The sequence below is a fragment of the Paroedura picta genome, chromosome 1, assembly GCF_049243985.1.
Source record: "Paroedura picta isolate Pp20150507F chromosome 1, Ppicta_v3.0, whole genome shotgun sequence".
In the NCBI taxonomy this organism is placed as follows: Eukaryota; Metazoa; Chordata; class Lepidosauria; order Squamata; family Gekkonidae; genus Paroedura; species Paroedura picta.
This window is the reverse complement of record NC_135369.1, coordinates 98,217,926-98,238,796: the sequence shown is the minus strand read 5'-3', so window position 1 is coordinate 98,238,796 and position 20,871 is coordinate 98,217,926. Positions and strand designations below refer to the sequence as shown.

Sequence of the window (20,871 nt, the reverse complement as noted above, 5' to 3'; positions counted from 1 at the left end):
GTGGTATTATTTCTGCTTCTAGAAGGTCATGCAACTTAGTGTATCAAATCCACAAATTTCGACATTAATGCAGAGTAGAAACCAATCTCATGCAATTAAAACTCCTGCATGCTTATACACAGCCCTGGTTTCATCAGCACTTTTTCCTAAGCGTGCATAGAATTTCAGCCTTACTTAGGCAGGGCCCAACTACAGATCAGCTGCTTAAGAAGTATTTAAAACCTCACCCCAGTGACTATAAATACTTAAATAGCTAAGAACTTAAAAAAAAAGCAGAGGGGCATAATTTATCTCTGAAATGCTCTTCATTTAGCTACTAGTAAATAACTGTTGTCATTTTTGCTTAGTGAAGCAATCATTCAGTTGAGCCAGCATCCTAATGTTCATAGAACAACCAGCAGCATTAAACAAGCAAGGAAGAGAAGAATGAGGCTATGATCCGTAATAATTAAACACCGAGCTATCTCATGAGGAATAAAGGAAATCCCACTGTTAGCTGGGTTACAATGCCAAAGAGAAACCTGTACCATATTTAGGAGGAATTAATTACTACAGACTGCACTTTGCCCACAGAAGTAATTAGCACAAAAACTCCCTGTGTCCATGCAACAATGCCCCAGGATACAGCCTTGACAGACATATGGCTGAAAAAAAATGTGTTTATCCAGAACCCATTTTGGTTTGATTTATGTTTTCATGCCTATAATATCACAGATATGAAGATAATATCTTTTGAATATTAATTATTGAAGTTATATCTTTAAACTGCCAGCTCTGGAGGAGCGGAAGGAATAAAGGAGTAAGGGCAATTGGGGAAGAGTTAGGGTGGGCCCTGTCCGGGATAAAAGCGAAGCGGCTCCTGATTCGCTCCTCAGAGTGACAATCCAGGGCCAAGTGGCCAATTGGGAGGCGCGCAAAGCACACCTCCCTATAGGCTAATTGGCTGGTCTCCCAGACACCACGCCTCCAACTCTTCAGTCTTCCCGAGCTGCCATCCTTGCCGGATGGCCGCCGGGGAGGACCTTGGCCCCACGTTGCTGGCCTCTGGGGAAACAATGTCCCCGCCAGCCAGCGACTGCTCTCCAACGACTCCTGCACTCGCCGCGACCCCCCACCTCTTCCCCGATGCCCGCCGCTCACCAAATACGCCAGCCTACGACCCACAACTAACCCTCCCTGGATTCTGCCACGCCGCCTCTGCTTCCTGCCCCAACACGCACACTCGCACCCACCCACCCCCAGCTAACCCTCTTGAGCCCCCAGCCCTTTCCGCGCCCCCTCCCCCCACGACAACCCGACGCATGCTGGCCCCCTCTCTAACTGCCACCCTCCCGCCCCTTCCCACCCCCATCCCGACCGTCCCTTTCCCACGACCGTTGCCGCGCCCCGCCTTACCTGCACGTTGCCCTCCACTTCCCTCGCCCTTTTCGCCGCTTGCCCCGCTGCCGCTGCCAGGCCGCACCACCGCGGCCAGGCCACAGCACCGCGCCTAGGCTATAGCGCCGCAGCGCCTAGGCCACGCCGCCACTCGCCTGGGCCGCGGCGCACCTCGCCTGGCCAGCGCGGCCGGCGCTGCCTCCCCCAAGCCGCAGGACTCCAACGGACATGCGCAGACTCCCACGCATGCTTCCTGGACCTCGCCACCGTGCCGACTCAGCCCCGCATCTCACCCCGCCCCCCAGCCTCAGCTGCTTTGTCTCCCCACCATCCAGTCGAGCCCCGGAGCTCCGGTAAGCTCGCAAGAGGACCGCGTGCCCTTCTCCCGCCCCAGCAACGGCCTTCCCGCCTGCCCAGCAGCCTTCTCCCCGCCCCCACAACAACCTTGCTGCGTCTGCCACGCTGCAAGCCTCTCCACGTCCCTTGGACAATGCCCCACCTCCCAGACCCCTGCCTACGCAGACCCATGCCCCGAGAAGCCTTCGTGCTGCGAGGGCTTCCTTGGCCAGAGGTCGCTAGCGCCCATTTTATTCCCCGATAAAATGGGCTTTAGTTCTAGTTTTTTAAATAAATCAGAACAATTATAAACAAAAACAGATTACTTTTTTGATAGCCAACCGGTCAATTTTTTCTGTTTTGGATACTTCCATTTGACCAGCCCTCTTTTACACGGAGCCACAATGTAAAGCAGTGGTGCATGGAGCATCTATGTTTTGTCCACAGTCATCTTGCAGTTGCCCCTTTAAACTGGATCAAATGAAGTTTTCTTTTCAAAATAAACCTACCTTTGATCCTGATTGAAAGGGGAAGTCCCAGAAGGAATCTGTGCCCAGCTGTGAAACTAGTCCATATGGCACTCCAGATTGAGGCAAATAACTTCCTACTGGGGATCCTTTAGCTTCAGAAAAAGATGGGGAGGGAAGCAAGATTCCCCCCTCCTCCATCACCACCTTTTGTCAGCAAAAACAGCTTTTAAATAATTTTCATGGAACTGAGATGTGACTCTGATCAAAGTGGTGAACCCAGAGACACTTGTAAAACATATCATGTAGTTTAGCCCTCAGACTCGCTCCCATCCCAGCCCTCTTCCTCCTCCAGAAACTATTTATATGATAATAGTAATACTTACTAATTAAGATACCCATACACTGGACACCCACTGTAAAGACCTGTGTCTCATAGCAATTGGGTAATTGAATCATCACATGCAATCACACACATAATTTTTAAAAATGTGAGCTATTTTCAGAGATTGCTGAGATGGGGCAGGAGATTTTCTTCAATTGAAACCTTTAATTTGTGTGTGTGTGTGTGGGGGGGGGGAATAGACCACAACAAGGAAGGGTGGCAAATACAATTTTCTTCTTTGGTGAAGTCTTTTGTTAAAAATCTTTTGGATGTCCAAGTATATGACATCTACTTGATTGCCCTTATCTGCATGCTTGTTAACCCACTCAAAGAACACCAAAGATTGGTGAGGGGAAGTCATACAAGTGGGACAGCAGAGTGAGGGCAGGGGGGTTGGAACCCTTCCTTTTTCTCCCCTCCCCCTCATGGATCCACAGATGACTCAGCAGCGGTGGATGCATAAGTGTGAATTTCAGCTGTCTTCCCACTCAAATCCTTTCCCCCATTACGACACAACCTTTTTTTACATTGCTATCATGTAATAACATTACTGCGCATTCACAAAGAAATGTTTAAAAAGAAAGACAACAAAGTCCATGATGGGAGGCATCACGGACCACTACCAAAGTGACTGCAGAAGTCATTATGTGGGTCTCATTTTAAATTAAAAGCCCTCTTGCAGAACGGGTGTCCAGTGGACTTCGACACAACGTTAAAATGAGGTAAGACTGTACTGCAGCAATGGTCAGAGAAAAAGTGACCTGTACCTTTCCTAGATGTTTACTGAATAAAAACAGGCAGGTGAAATTTTTCATGACATGAAATTTAATAGCATCACCCAACAATTGCTTGAAGATCAAACCGATATTAAAGAGATCGAACAAGGGACATGGTTGTAAGCCACTCTAAAATGCAAAGAATGTAATATGAAATAACTTTCTCTTAACCAACAGAAAGCTAGATGTAGATTTGAGCTTCTGCTTGTACACTTAGGTCACTGCTACTAGAGTGGTTAATTTCAAGGCTTTTTCTTCAGTTCATCTATTCAAATGCTACTCATTTATCTGTTATATTTATAACCAGTTCTTTCATTGGGCAACTTGCAGCATCTTACAGTTACTTTCTCTGCAATGATAAGCCTGAGGCTCTCCTTAATTTTCAATATAATTGCATCCTTCATATGTCCTCAGACAATTCTCTGTGGCAAGCATGAAGCTTCACAGAAGCATATTTAAGCACCAGGCAGGCTTTCATCCATAACTCTATCATGTACAATTTTGATATCTTTTAAAAAATACAAAAACTCCCAAAGAGGAGTGCTCAAGAGCTATACTAGCAAGTGGAGTACTCAGTAACCTTCAAGAGCCCTGGATAAATGCAAGGCCCAGAACTCATCAGAAAACCACTTTTTTCTCAAGTAGATTTCCTTTTTGAGCATCTACTAGTCTGAGCTTCATCTGCTGTTGTGCTTTTAGAAATCTTGTTATTGGCTTTAAAGTTGCCAGACGTTGCTAAGCCAAAATTTTAACAGTAGTCTCTGAGTCAGACACTCATATTGTGTGGGAAGGGGAAAAATGATGATGAGACTCAGTGGGCTAAATCCTGCTGTGGCTGTAGCATGGTCATTTAAATCAATATAGTTGTATCCCAGCTTCTGCTACAGATTAGACCTCTGAGTCAGGGATCTCAGTAGGATGTGGTTGGTGGACACTTCCCTGGGAGGCATCGCTAGTTCTCTATGCACAGAGAAGTGTGGAGCTTGAGTGGAGCCAAAGCAGCATGATGAAGGAGGAGTGAGCTACACTGGTCTTCAGTGGAGCTACGATGTGCCTTCCTACCCAGCTGGACTACTCCATTAACACAGTCCATTCCAGATGTTCAGGCAGCACATTGGTTCAGTGAAGAATATCTTTCTTTCCGAGGCCAGTTTTGTTCAGACCACAAATGTGTTGGCCATCTTAACATTTAAAAAAAGAGAAGGAGGGACAATTCACTCTCGCCCTTGCTGCACATGATGCACATGCATAGAAATTTCTACAATGGATCCCTGTCTTCCATGGACAGCCCTCCCCTTTCATCCTCAGACAGCTTTTCTTGCAGTGGGTTGCACGTGCCATTGGGAAGGAAGTACATGAGATTCTCCGTCTGTCTCCTTGTCTATCATCATTGTTATCTTCCTTCTATCTGCATGGAAAGGCCACAAAGCAACTCACAAAAAATATAAAACATCCAAAATGTTAAACAATATGAATTTGCCTCTTCTACTGAATTTTCTCACCCAAGCTGGCTTGAAATACTTTGCATAAAGGAAGCTTTCGCTTAGAAATATGGCAGTTTTCAACATGCTGTATATCCGCAGGGGACAGTCAGTCACTGGTAATACTGAAGCCGGTAAATAAGTACTGCATCTTTGGGCAGTGCAGTTTCATGTCAGCTGCAAAGCTTCTGTTTTAGGTTGCCTCTCAGCCCTTGCATAATGTCATTAAATTAATCGCAGGAGATTAATATTTAAGATAACTGTTAAGTGTCATTGTGCAATGGAATACGCTTCCGTTATTGGCAGGCATGGGTACAAGGTTAGATAGCTATCTTGTAGAGAGAATGAATTAGGTGACCTGCCCTCCAGATCACATCATCATATTGGAATTAGCGGATTACATTAAAAGTACTGATATTAACAAATGCTTGACATTGACAATTTGCATTTTACAGAGAATCACAAGCACACTTATCAGAAGGAAGGTGTGCTCTGAGGCAGTTGTTCCTTAGCATTTAACCTTGCAGTCTTAGGTTGTTTTCACACAGTGATAATGTAGTTCCCATTGCTGCTGTGGATGCAGAGGAGCTATGGGGCACCCACACAACTGTTTTATTTGCTCCATTCTATCAGCTATCACCCCCCCCACACACACACACACACACACACTTAATGCGGAAGGGCTTTGGGTGGGTCTTTAAAATTGCTACTTCCATGCAATAATGCTATCACTGTCTATTGCACCAGTCTATTAGCTCTCTGAATCCCCAGCTTTCATCAGAAAAAAACTCAACTATCTAACCCCTTTCAATGCGGAGGTACAATCTCTTCAAACAAAAAGGGCTAGTTACTTAGCGTTTTTGTGTGTGAAAAAAGGAAAACTGGGGATTCAGAAAAGCTATTAGATTGTGTTAATTGTCTGTTGTAATGTTATATAGATTGGTATAACTTGTGGCGACCTGCAAGAAACTTGCAGGGAGGGTGCATGCCATCCCCCACCTTGCTTGGTATGGTAGTTAAGAGTAGCAGCCTCTAATTTGGAGAACCAGCTCTGATTCTCCACTCCTTCTCCACATGCAGCCAGCTGGGTGACCTTGGGCCAGTCACAGTTCTCTCAGAACTCTCTAAACCCCAACTCCCTCACAGGGTGTCTGTTGAAGGTAGAGGAAGGGTAGGTGGCTATAAGCCACTTTGAGACTCTGTGTAGTGAAAAGCAGGATATAAAAACCAACTCTTCTTCTTCCTTCCCCCTTTCCCATACCCTACCAATCCTCCCCATCTTTCTGATCTCCCCTTCTGTCAATCTTTCCCCTCTTTCTCCCCCTCGCCTTATGACAGTCTTCCTCTTCTTTCTCCTCCTCCCCTGCTCTTTCAATCTGCTCTTCTCCTTTTCATCAACCTACACTCTATTTTCTCTGTTTCTCCTGCTCCCCTTATGTCAACCTACTCCCCCTTCTCTGACAACTTCCCCTTGCCCTTTTGCCCCCACCCTTTTCCCATTAGCCTCCCCTCCCCTTCCTGTCAATTTACTCCCTGTCTATTTCTCCTTCTCCCCCTTCTTGTTCATATTCCCCTCATCTCTCTTTCTTCCTCCTTACTTTACAGGATGTGGCAACTGTGATGTTAAGAACTTGCTGTATGCCTGGAACAGCTCTCCTGTTGCCTAGCCCTGGCTCCAGGCCTGGCTGTGACAGTGTCTGGGAATTGCTCCATGCCCTGAGAGGCTTCTGGTTGCAGCTGTTGTTATGGCCAGTCCCAATGGCTACAATGATAGTTGTGGCCAGGCCTGGAGAGGCTTCAGGACACCAATGCAGCCATGCCCACCAAGGCTTCCAGATGCTGAAACCATTGCCAGCCAGGAAGAAAAGGGTAAGTGCATGCCTGAGAGTACACAGAAAATGCTTTTTTTTATTTTGGAAGGAAGAATTTAACCAACCAGCCAACCCCCCCCCCCCCAAATTTTTAAAGATGTCAGGTTTTTCTGTAAACCTGGACTGTCCCTCAAGGTCACAGAAACACCTGGTCCTAACTCACTGGTTTCAATATCCACATATTGGGACTATAATAAAATAATAATAGAGAAACAGTATGTAGATATCATCTAGGAATTTCTGTTTTAAAAAAATCAGAAAAAATTATCCAGTGTCATGGAAGGAAATAGTCACTGCAGCAGGAAGAGGCAAGAAAAACTGTTCCAATATGGATGCAACTTTTTAAATATGTGCACCTTCCATCCACATGGAACGTACTTTAACTGAGATGTTTTAAAATGATTATATGAAAGACAGGTTTAGGAAGGATTGCATGAAAGCAAGGGAAAATCTGGAAAGCAAAACTGATGGGATGGAATTATGTGGATGCTTCAAATATTAACCCCCCCACCCCCTGGTTTGGATGCCAAACAGCAAAACTTCCATGTGGAAGTAAATAAACAATACAGCAGGCATTAAAACCATGACATGGTTCTTGTACATTGAAACAAAAATACAATGTGCCAAATATGGGTTAGACCGGGCTGTTATTCACTTCTGATCCATACAAACTATGGAGAAATATATCCAACCTATTCTACTGCTGGTTACCTTCTAACAGGCAACTTCTGTGGCTGTTTGCATGCAGACCATGAGTCCAAATGTGGCTCAGCCCACCTGCTGTGCCTCATCTTTCATTGCTAAGATGTGTCAAGCAGCCTCATCTCCTCTTGCATGCTCATGCCAGGTGTTGCTAAGCCTGAAGAGCTGGCAATCCTGGAGCAGGCCCCGACTGGCCATAGTATAGATATCACTGCTTCAGGGATGACTGCTGTATCTCCTAGTGGCAAGATCTCAACTGCAGGCTCTTGGTACATGGCCTTGAGAGAAGGACTTTGAATGGAGAGGTCTTGCCCATGGGGCTTTTGGAACCTCTGAAGCCACAGACTCTGGGTCTGAGGGAAACCCTGTGGTGCTCCTTCAGACAAGGACCCTGTCTTCTCATGGAGCTCATCTAGATCCTTCTCTGATGAAACTGAGCTTGGTGCAGCTGAGGTCATGACAACTGGCAATTGGGAGCCTATAAAGGGGATAAGTCACTGAAGCAGTTGGTGCAAAGTTAAATGGACTTTGAGGAATGATAGAGGACAGGAAGTCCTGGAGGATCATTGTCCATGGGGTCGCGATGGGTCAGACATGACTTTGCACCTAACAACAACAACAAAGGAGATAAGAGAGGCAAATGCTTTGTTCATATTAATTGACGGACAAGAAGGACTGCAGAGTTTGCAAGGAGCAGTTAAGCCTCCTCTTCATTTAGGGTTGCCAGATGTTCTCAACAAAAATACTGGACAAGCTTGATGAAAATTTCTTGGTGCATATAGACATGACAAAAATATTTAAAAATAGCCTGTCCCTTTAATAGAGGTCTATGTATAGGGCCAACCTAAGGCACTGGCAAACCACCCCGTATTGAGTCTGCCATGAAAACGCTAGAGGGCGTCACCCCAAGGGTCAGACATGACTCGGTGCTTGCACAGGGGATACCTTTACCTTTACTTTAAGTAATCTATTGTAGGTTTGTAGTTACAAATTTCTAAATTAAACAAATCTAGCTCTTCTAACATTGTGATTATATTTAGCATAATAATATACAGTTCAATCCCATGCAGTTACTTTTAGTCTAAGCCCTTTGATGCCAATGAAATAATGAGAAGGGAGCAAAACTTCATGGAGTTACATTAACAGTGTAGAAAATTATGTTTTATACAGTTTAAAAGGAGCATATTAAGAGAGAATCCATCCAAAGCTAGGCAGTTTAAAATCCTCATTGTCTTGAAATGGAAACAGTATATGTTTAAAATCACAAAATCATGGAATCCTAATCATTTTTACTCTAAGGTAACTCTTAGTGAGCTCTGTGGTGCTTACTTGCTAATAAATGTACCTAGTCTTACAGCCTTAAAGTATTTAACAGCAAGCTGTTTGCAGTCATCAGGGCTGTGCAAAAGATAAAAATGCAAGTAAGATATCCTGTTTACGTACAGTCCTATAAGGAATTCTCTGCCCCAAAACACTCCAGTCTTTTTTCTTGTCATGACTCCCCAAGAACTTCTCACCTGTCTTTAGAAGAGTCAGTCCTGACATCATCTACCCCCATAATCAGCTGGAACCAAAATGGAAAACTGATTGGTCAGCCATAAAAGTTTGTCCTTTCCAGCTTCCTTCAGTTGAGCCAATCAGAATTCTCCAGAAGAGAACTGCCTGGCTGCTGAGTGGTGGATCTGGTTCTTTTCAAGCATTGCTGATGAGGATGAAAAACAAGAAGACAGGGATGGGGAAAGTCATGGGGGAAAGAAAGAGTGCATATATGGAGCTTAGACATGGTGGTTGCATCAGTAATTAGAAAATACTGGACATTTATATACAGAAAGGGAAAGTACAGATACCAAGCAATCCTACCCTTGATTGACAGTTTTCTTGCTTTGCAGAATGAAGAGATAGAGACAAAGACTAGGCTTCACTTCACTCAGAAGAATAGAAAGCTTACATGCTTTGCAGACTTAGGATGGGATGTATGTATAAAGATAAAGGCCAAGGTTTCCTCCTCCAATAGCAAGCATGTACATGCAGACACACAATGATGGGCATGAACCATGTTTTTGCAGTTCAATTTGTGGTTGGTGTTGTATTGGTCTCAGTTGATATCACTCCATGAACCATTTAAAGTTTAAACTCCTGCTTTCTGCTCCCCTGCTACCAGCCATTCTAACTGAATAGCTGAGCATCAGGGAGCAGATGCTTCTCAGAAATCACCATGAACTGCATCAAAAATTGGAGGGCAGGGAGCAGTTCTTGTTGGCAGCAGGGGAAAGGCCCTGAAATAATGGCTTTAAACTACATGTAGAATAATATTGGCTAGAAAGCAGGAAAAAAATTTCACAGTCAGAATTGTTCAACAGTAGAATCAGCTGACTGAGGAGGCAGTGAGCTCCTCCTCACTGACAGTCTTTAAGCAGAGGCTGGACAGATATATACCATGGATGCTTTAGGCTGAGCCTGCATTTTGTAGGGGGTTGGATTGAATGAGCTTTATGGCTCCTTCTAATTCTATAATTCTAAAATTCGCGAATGTTCATGGCAGTTCTTCAGTTCATGAACATTGTTTTGTGTACCATGAACTGCCCAAAATCATGCCAGACGTTGTTAGCCAGTTTGTGCCTATCCTTTCACACACAAACAGAACCAGATCAGATGTGAGTGTTCACTGGCATGAGAAAATTGCTGATTTAAGAACTGAGATCTCTCAGTATTTTAATAGAACTAAGCTATAAGCAGCCGTGCACTTTTTCCAAAAAGAACCGTCTCCCCACCACAACTATTACTAGACCCAGAAGAAGAAAAGTTTATTCTCTATCATATCTGCTGCCCTGGAAAAATGAAAACAAACAACAAGGCTCCAGAATAGCTGTCATACTAGCAAGCTTTTATCAGAAATCAATTTGTTGTGTTCTAAGTACTTTATTTCCAAATTGAGTGTGGTTCACTTAGATCACAATTGGTAAATAACTGCACTTTCTACCAGAGAAGATATGTTTTCATTTCCAGGTATATGAAATAAGCAAAAGTAGACTATATATTGATTTGTGTTAATTATATCATTATTTTCTTTTTACTTTAAAAAACACTCTAAAGCTACATACACAGCAATGTACTTTTGTGAATTTTGCCACTGATATTAATTTTAATTTATTTCATTTATAACCAAACTTTCTTGCAAATAGGTGTTCTGTCATAAAGTGATAGGTGTTTCTAAGATCTGCAGAATTACTATAGTTATCACAATGAAAAATATGGTAATGTGAATCCACTCAGCCACATTAACTCACATCCTTATCCATTGTTGTTCCTCTATATATTTATGAAACAGTCTAGGGGTGGGACGTGTCCAGCTGTCCAAGTTGGAATAGGGCCAATCACAGTGCAGCCAGCTTTGCCCTGATTGGCCCTGCCCCTGCAGCTCCCACCCTCTGCCCCTGTACTCTAGCCTCTTTGCTCTCAGATGCCTCAGTGCCTGGAGCCAGCAGCAGGTAAGGGAAAGGCCCTGGGCAAAGGATCATGGTGGAGGGCCTCCTAACAAGGGCCTCTTGGCCTGCTAGGCTGGGCCTGCTGATGAGGGCCTCCCGGCCTGCTGACTGCTCGCTAAGGACTGCTAAGGAGCTGACTAGCTGACTGCTAAGGAGCTCTGTCCCGGCCCTGCTAATGAGCTGGCCAGCCCCCACTCCGCCCCACTTGATTTGGCTGCGATCTGCTGCCCAAGGCCACCTTAAGCTACCTGGCCAGGGGAGGGGACCCTTTCAAGGCCCATTCTTAGGCTTTGAAACTAGTTGCTAATAAATTCAAATTGTGATCTACTTGCTACATTTTGTTGCATTAAAAATATTTGAATTCTGAAGTGAATATGGAAAATATAACCTACTGGGATGGGATCAGCTACAGAGAAAAAGGCAGTTTCCCTCTGTTGCTTTTAAGGCAATCCCAGCGTTGATTTTAATCATGCATAATTTTTTATTGCTATAAGATTAACATAAGAGCAAACTGAGATATGTACACCCCAGATAAGTTTTCTGTATATTAAGTCACAATTCTAAAAAATTATTTGTTTTCTGATGACCTCACTGATTTTCAGTAGAAAGATTTCCTTGTTTCTGGTACATCAGTAGAACTGTCTTGGCTATAGCACACTATCAAACCACATGACATACTCCTTATTTGTTGAATTCCATGCCAACTTAGTTAAGTAGTAATTCGATAGATGTGCTGAACTCTTTGAAGAATTAGGTACAAATAAGACAAAAGTTTAATTATGTGCTTCTCATTGATCATGCATAGATCCCAAGGGCTGAGTGATGGTAGAAAGTGGTGACAAGTTGCAGCTGATTTTCAGTGGCCTGTAGGATTTTCAAGGCAAGAGAAGATACTAGATGGTTTACCATTGCCCATCTCTGATAGAACCTTGGATATCGTTTATGGTTTTCCATCTAAGTTATAACCAAGGCCAATCCTGCTTAGCTTCTGAGATCTGATGCAAGTGGGCTAGCCTGTGCCATCTAAGTCAGGGCTGAGATCCTAAGTACCAGGTATAAAATCAGTGTTCTGGTAAGGAGTACTGTGATGGACTATCAAAAGTTAATGCCTCACAGAGTCTGAGAACCTTTGAATGACAGGCTGTTCAAATGGAATTCTCAGTTAAGAAATGACAGTTGAAGAAGAGACAGTTTTGCAGCGACTGAGAACTGGGAAGGAGGCAAAGAGAACCAAGAGGATCATAGAAGATCCTCATTCAAGCCAAAAAGCACAGAGCTTCTAGTCAAGAGAAGCATTCCCTGCCCAGTGAAAAGGAAAATAGCTCTAAAGAAAGAAGGAATTTTATGGTCTATAGACATAGAAGGACTGACATCTGAATGTGAAGTGTCAATGAAACTCAGAAACTGAAAAGAAAGCCTCTCTCAAAGTTTCACACACTTGTTGGCAACATATTATTTTTATTTAGTGTGATTACAAAGTTACCTCAGTTCTTAATACTGGTTGACCTCATATCTAGTTCATGATTCCTCTTGACCTTTTCCCTCCCAAGTTAAATAAAATATCTTATTTTTAAACTTTCAAGAGTCTCTTGTGTGCTATTATAGGAGTAGAATAGCAATTGATTTTGTTTGTTGCCTAAAGTCCTTGGGTAATATAATGTGACAGGGTGGGACAGCCATAGACCAACAGCTAAGAAGAAAATAGATGCAGGGACTGCCCAGCAAGAAAACTTCCCTGAGTGAGGGAAGAGGGCAAGTTCACCACAAGTACATAAACCTTCCAACAGTTATATAGTCTTTGATAACTGGCAGACCTGGAAAAACTGAAAAAATACATGATGAGCCTTCTTCTCTGATATTGGTTTAAGTCTTAATACTGCCATTTGAGAACAAGTCTGCAAATATCTGAACATTATGATTAGGGCAAATTTGAAACATGTTCATATTCAGGCAGGTGGGGCTGAATAAGCCCTGATGGAGGCCAGTTATATTTACGTGGGGCTGGGGACCATGAGAAAAATTTGTTTGTATGAATTTAGTACTCTCTGAGTGACCTAGCAGAAAAACCAGTCCCATAGATACATAGTCCCAGACTGTTATACTGTGAGGATCTTCAATTACTCAGAAAAGCAAACCCTTGACTTGAAGCAACATTTCATTTATTGAGTAAGCAAGCACAATCGACATTGTTGAAACTGAGGCAAAGATATTAAGGTATTGCATATATTTCCTCACCCCATGCCCCCCCCCCTTAGAACCCATGTAACACAGGAAGACTCCAAACAGTCACAAAAACCAGATGGGGGATATCCCAAGGTTGCATTCTGGAGGGAAATGGAGATGGAAGAAGTGTAATTGCAGGAAGAGCACTAAGACAATAAAACATGGTAAACAGGCTAGATAAACTACAGACCCAATCTGGCTAACAAGAAAAAGGAACTATATAAATCATGGCAGGGGCATAGCATCCTGACATATACCTTTCACTAGAGAGCCAACTTGGTGTGGTGGTTATGAGTGGTGGCTTCTAATCTGGAGAATCAGGTTTGATTCCCTAATCTGTCTCCACATGTAGCCAGCTGGGTAACTTTGGGCCAATCACAGCTCTCAGAATTCTCTCAGCCTCACCTACCTCACAGGGTGTCTGTTGTAGGGCAGTGGTCCCCAACCCGCGGGCCGCAGCCCGGTGCCGGGCCGCGAAGGCCTTGGCGCCGGGCCGCGGCTCCTTCTTCCCTCCCCCCCAAAGCGAGAAGCTCACCAGGCCACGAGCAAATTGGCCGCCAAAGCGGCTGATTAGCTCGTGGCCCGGCAAGCCTCTTGTTTCGGGAGGGAAGGGAAGAGAAGCTTGCCGAGCCGCAAGCTAATTGGCCGCGTTTGCGCCCCTGCGCGGCAGTCCGTGCATGTGCATTTGCGCCCCTGCGCGGCAGTCCGTGCATGCGCATTTGCGCTGCAGCTGCCGAGCACGCGGGCCCCCGGGCCGCCCTCTCCCCCCACTCTGGAGCAGCGGTCCGCAGCGGCCGAAAGCTTGCGGACTGCTGTTGTAGGGGAAGGAAGGGGAGGCAATTCTGAACTGCTTTGAGACTCCTTCAGGTAATAAAAAGTGGGGTCTAAAAATCAGCTCTTCTTTGTCTCTTCAGTATATAATATGTGCTCAGACACACGTGACCACTGTGATCAAGTCTTTTCTTCCACAACAATAGACTATCAACACACAAACTCCTGTGGCTGCCATTTTTTCAGGGGGGGAGTGCCCAGTATGACCAGATTGTCCCACTTTAGGAGGGACATCTGGGGGCACCTGGTAAATTGTACTTAGGTTGCAAGTAAAATATATATATTACAATACTATTTTTGCATTCTATGCGTTCTATGAAAAAATTTGTTGCTCCATATAGACCAAAATTTTAATCAAGAACCCCCCCCCCCCACCTCATCAATGTTGTCCCGCTTTACCAATGTTAAAATCTGGTCAACTTAGCCCAGTAGTCCATATAAAAATTCCAAAGGTACCCTCACACTCAAAAAGGCTGAGGAATCCTGGCCTAACGCTACTAGCTTCTGATTGTACTAGTAGGTCTAATTCTAAGGAAAAAGTATTTTCCTTAGTCACTTTGCAAAGTCACTTTGAAAAGCTTTAAGAGATCCAGCTGCAGTATGATTGATAGTTCCACCTTAGACTGATAGTCAGATAGATTACAGCCAGTTTTCAGGTTGCCAAATGTTCCTTGTTCTAATTGATTTTGCTTTGTTGTAAAGCATTTGCTGTTGTTCCAGCACATTACAGCTACTAGTACATAGGATATACTGTGTGTCCTGTATTTCAAAACACTAAATCTTAATGGAACAAACACAGCAGGTCCATGGTGACCTTTATTTTTAAAAGTTGTGTGTTTATTTCCAAACTTTTGATCTCTCATGCTGCACCTATTTAAATTGCTAGGGTTTTGTAAAAAATAAATAATTCAGGCAACTTCTGTTTTATTGCAGAAATAAATTTTCCTCATCCAAATTTAGGTGAGTCTGACATTTTAAATCTGTTTTAACCTCAGTGAGTAATTTTAAAAGAGCGTGACTGAATTTTCATAGGCCTGGGTTTTTAATGTGAAAAGTGGGCTTTTGAGAAAGCTAAAAAGGTCCCCAATTCTCCTCACTATAGCAGCCTTTATCTTTTAAAAAATGCATTTTCAGTGTCCCAATTAACTGTTATTTCCTATCATTGTTAGGATTTCTTTCTTTTTCACTGCATGATCAAAGTCAAAGAGGATTTCATAGTGAACCTGATGACACTACAGCCAATCTGATCAGGATATATGCTGATGTCACTGAGGACAAATAAAGGCTTTCCCACTCAATCCAGCATGTGTCAAGTAGTATGACTGCCAACCTCCAGGTGAGGCCTGGTGATTTCCTATTACAACTGATCTCTGAGCAACAGAGATCAGTCCCCCTGGAGAAATGGACTCTATGACATTATAACCTGCTGAGGTCCCTCCTCTACCCAAATCCCACTTTCCCCACCCTGTAAATCTCCTGTTATGGATTGGGGATTCCTGTTTGGAAGCTCATCTGAATTCTTGCCATTAAGATCACCTTTACTGGCCTGCTTTGCTCCTGCTCCAGTTTGACAACAAAGACCTGTTTTTCTCTGCCCATCACATGAAGCCCAGAAAACAAATTTGAGGCCATCTACAATACAAAGACCAAAAGCCAGCAGAAAGAAGGTGGCATTTTGTATAATTCAACAAAATCTCAGCATGTTAACCAGAAACAATGTCAGTCTGAGCCAAATTCCCTTTACTTAGCTCTCATTAATTAATCAAGCATACATCAGTACAGAGGACACAGTCACCTGAGTAATCAAGACTTAGAAAGAACTAAAGTCCATATTAGCATTTTTCATGGAGAAGCTCTTAGTCCAAAATGACCTCATTTGGATTATGACATTCTCTGGCATAAATCCCAATTCAGACAAATGATACCTTTTCCTTGCCCAAAGACTTCCCTCCTCTTTCCTCATTTGGAAATATTCCCAAGGATCTAAGAACCATAAAGGTAACCTTCAGCTAATCTGGGAATATACCTATTAGCTCACCTGAATTTTCTCCCCTTTCTTCAGCCAAAGGAAACAGAACTCCTTTGTTTTCATTCAACACTTGGCACTGTCACTGAAACCACAACCTGTTCTCAAGTAATGTTTAATGTGCTTGGCCTAGAGAGTGCTCATACTTCTGTGGTACCCTAGTTTTGTATTTTAAGTATGGTGCCTTACCACACTCATCCCTGACTGCTGGCTTTACCCTTGTGTATCCTGGTGGAGGTTAGTGTTGTCAAAATTGGGAAATTCCTGGAGATTTGGAGATGGTACTTGGGAAAGAAGGCAAAGATGTGATGCCACAGAGTTCACATTCATAATCTGCAATTTTCTCCAGGAAATTTATCTCCATACTCTGGGAATCCCTTGTAATTTCAGAAGATTTCCAACCTCCACCTGGGGGTTGGCAACTTCAGTGGAGGCTCCTGGTTCTAGACAAATCTTCAGGCATCTCTGGTTCTCAGCCTGTTGTGCAATTAAAGCAAGGATTGCACTTTTGCTTTGCTCCTCAGATTTTCCCTTTGAATATCATTTCCAGGTGAAATGTTTGGGATTTCATGCCCAGGATGGACTGGCCATTAAGGCCACTGATGATGTTCCTAGGGCCAATGGCCTGATGACCACCCCATCATCAGTGAGACCCTGATCCCAGAGTGGGGCTTGGGACAGGGCAGGGAGCTCATTCTTTTCCCATTTCCTCTCTGCTGGGGGGGAGGGGCTCAAGGGCCTGGACTTTTTCCTGGACCTATTACTTTGTCTCCTAGACCTATTACACAAACACAGGCTCCTGCAGAGAATACAAGCAGTGAGGCCTTTAAGCTTGTCTTTGGGTTCTGTGCCTGTCGTATGCACCATTCTTTTTTCTTCAGTGTGTTTATTCTGCAGCTATAACCAACCACCGTCCCCTACCACATTTTTTCCTCAATTGCGGTAGGAAACGCAAACGCGCACGCATGGAGCCGCCGCGCATGCGTGTTTGTGCCCCCTGCTGGCGAAAATGCGCACGTGTGGCTGTTCTGTGCATGCGCGTTAGCGCCACCTAGTGGCGAAAACGTGCATGTGCGGCAACTGCGCGTGCGCGTTTACGTGCAGCTGCTGTGGCCGGGCTGCCAGCTCTCTCCCACCCTCGGAGGCGGTCCCCGACTACAAGAAGGTTGGGGACCGCTGCCTTAAATGAAAGGAAACACAAAGAAAGGCAGCCATTTACAAAACACACTGAAATTGACCAAACTATTTTTGACTGGAGCAGCTTCCAAGCTCCCCTTTCTTATTGCCAAGCTCTAGTCTAGTGGATTCTCTGCTGTATTACTGGCCACACTACCATTCCCCTTTCATTGCCACACAAGCACCAGATCTATATGCACTCATGGGCAGGAGACTGGAGAAAGAGGGGAGTTGGCTGGGGAATGAGAGAAACCCTCTAGCATGACATCACAGTGATTTCCAAAAAGTTGCTCAGAGGCATTTCCCCACTTGCTGGATTGAAATTCTGTAAATCCAGTTTGCAGCAAAAATGAAAAGCGGGAACTTATGGCCAAAGCACCAAGGTTTGCTGAGGATTCTTTCCTTTTTCTCAGTCACCAACTGAGCATCATCAGTGGCCATACTCACTGCTGGGCTTGATGACCCAACGCTGGTCTTCCTATCAGGACTGCTATTAATAAAATGCTGTCAATCAAAGCCAGTCTTGAATACAACTATCTTCAACTGACTTCTGAAGAATGGCTATCAGGAGGTCAGGCACAGCTCTCTGGTGAAGTTTGTTTCATGACTGTTCTTTCATTATATTGATTATTCAGAGTGAATTACTCAGACAGTTTGCTCAATAATTGTAAATTTTGAAAATAGTTTAAGGTTACAGGAAGGTCAATATACTCCCTTCCCTGGAAATTTTAGTTTAAAAGAAAGTGTATTGCAGCTAACTTTGAATTTTCAAGTACAATTTGCCATAGGATTAAGGATCAATTAAATAACAATTGATGCAGTTCACACATTTAAAAACACTACAGTTTGCTGTAAAAATATTAAATGCTAAAAGGACAGTTATAAAAAAGGAAAACATTAACTAAAATCTGGTAGAACAGGCAAAGTTGAATGTGTGTGTGATAAGAACTAAAGGGAGGATGTATGCCCCTTGAACATTGGAGAACTGAAGAAGAAACCACAGAATAATTTTAAAAATTAAGGATCTATCTTGCCACTGTGATTCTGCTCTCCCTCCATTCATGTTCATCATAAGTTGTATCATGCTAGCAGTCACAGAGGGAAGAGGAAGAGACAGGGGAGCTGGTATTACCTTTTGCAGTGGCCCCCACATGTTTCTAGTAACACCTAATTCCAGTCTGAGAGAAGGAACACAAATGGCCATTAATTTATTTCAAAACTTTTACTATACTTTTTCAATTTGAAACAAGTTTAAAGAAGAGACCAACCATTATTGTAACATGATCACCGCTCTTTCTGAGTTAAAAAAAAACAGTCTTGCAGACTTACACAGCTGTTATGACATTATAATGTTATAACTCAGGGTTGTTTTTAAAATTACATTTGGGACAATTTGGGGGGAGGGGGAATGGTAGGGAATGGTAGGATTAAGGGGTGCACAAAAACAAAGATGTAAAAAAGGCAGATTTTCCAGAAGGGAGGGTATGCTGCCCTATCTGGCTACACCCAGTGGCAGCTGTGCAGGAGGTGCCTGGGCTGCAGACTGCTTTATAAAGTATGAAGGGCAATATTTGTTTTCAACCATACTGTTTTCCAGACTGTGTTTGGGGAAACTTTGTTCTTTGAAAGTATAAGAGAGATTTCACTATGGACTGATCTGTAATGTCAGTCTTGCTTCCCTGAAAAAGGCTCACACATCATTCTTTATATACCTGTGCCAGAGCCCACCCCTCTCAAAACATTTATATCCTATCTTTCCTTGCAGTTCAAGATGGCTTGCAGTAATAGTGTGAAATTTTCAGTTACCCACCTACCCACCCTTCCCCCCTTAAAAATGTCTGTCATTCAATCCTCTCAAAAGCCCTAACAAACAGCCACACCTTTCAGCAACTCCTAAAGATTTCCAAGGAAGCCTCCGCCCCCCCCACTTCTTCACAAAGCCCATTCCATGGAGCTAGAACCACAATGGAAAAAGCCCAGCCAGGCAAGTGGTGGGATAGCCAGCAGAAAGCTGCCCGACAACCACAGGGACATGTGGAAGGAGACAGTCCTTCAAATGTCTCTCCACCTTGGAAACCTTGGAAACAGAATATTAGCCAATATAGCTGTTTTGAAATGGCCGATAAGCATTCCCAGCAGCTAGTCCCTGACAACTGCCAGACTGCTGTATTCTGGATCAGTAGTAGCTGTTGGGTTGTCTTCAAGGACAGCTCCATATAGAGGATGTAGCAATAATCTGTGAAGTTACAGAAGCATGGATCAACATGAGATTAGGTTACAAGAGAATTGGTGAATCAGGTGCAGGTGACAGGAGGCATTCCTGCTCAACAATCTGTTTTTGGAATACCAGGACAGAGTCCATAAGCATCACCAAGCTTTTGCCCCACTATGAAAAAGCCAGTGCCACTCCATCTTGGACAAGTGGATTCATTCCATGGGCAATGAGTACTGGATGTAAGAACAGGGAAGGGGGAAAGCACCATGCAGGCTAGGTCTGCCCTTGGCACCTACACATTCACATGAAGGCATTTAAAGCCCCTATTTGCATGCAATTTGTTCTCACCGTAGGCCCAACAGAATTAGCCAGGCATGGACTGGGCATACTGGAATATACCCCAGGGGAAAATCTGACAGAAATTCCCTGAAAGTAGGAAATTTGAAAGCGATTGAAATGGAGGAGATAAATGTCTAAGTACCCTTCCAAAGGGCATTATCTCCCTTAACTACTTTTAAAATTAGATATAAATGTATTTTATCCAATGCTGTTGATTGCACTTCTGATTCTTAATTTTAATTTTTTCTTCCTTCTTACATTGTTGATTATTTTAAAATGCTTAAATTATGATTATCGTGGCAATCAGACTAGCTTTCACAGCACTGATTTGTTTTCCTTGCTAATTTGGTCGTTGTTGTTGGTTTAAACAATAAACGTGTAAGTGTGTTGAGAATGTTGAGGGTGTATCTTTCAGTAAAATAGTTTGAAAGGTTTTTAAATTCCTTCTAACACAAGCACTCTTGAAGCCAGAAGAACAATGTAGAATTTTGTTGGCTTTTGGGGGGAACACTTTCCCAGACACCCTAACAATCTTATAAATCTTTGCATGAAAAGGTTTTTTCCTAGCTAGCATCCATTATAATTCTTTTCCAAGTAAATCCAGAACAAACTGAGATAGCATCAAACCTAAAATAATGGAGTAGTGGGGGTGGAGGGGGTTATAGAGAACTGCAAAAAACTGTACATAATCCCAGTGAACTCGCAATGCTGCTGGATCCACTGAAAGGCCAGAAACATTAATTAGCTCTTCACCCAAAATGTCTGCTTCATAGGGTTGCCGGGTAGATTACGAAATTCCTGGAGTTTTTGGAAATAAAGCCTGAGTTGGAAAGGATCTGGGGGACCTCAGTGTGATATACTGCCATAAAGTTTGGATTGTTAGCTCTGGGTCGAGATATTTGAGGTTTTGGGGGTGGAGCCTGGGGAGAGGAGGGGAGGGTTTAGATAGGGGTGGAACCTCTACATCATACAATGCCATGAAATCCATCCTTCAAATCAGCTATTTTCTCCAGAGGAATTTAATCTCTATTGCCTGAAGATCAGTTACAATTCCAGGTACTTCACCAGCTGGAGACTAGCAACCTCATGTGTCATCTAATATCAGCATTTCTTATGAGTGGGAGAAGCAGTCTGCTGACTTCAGTCTTTTATGTGACTGATTTTTTGATGTAAGATCAGTG

At 43.5% G+C, this 20,871-nt stretch overlaps 1 protein-coding gene across 4 annotated transcripts in view; it reads right to left on the bottom strand.

The window, feature by feature from the left end:
• RGS17 (regulator of G protein signaling 17) overlaps positions 1-20,871 on the bottom strand; it is a 99,594-nt gene that overhangs the window by 50,997 nt on the left and 27,726 nt on the right. The window lies entirely within an intron of this gene.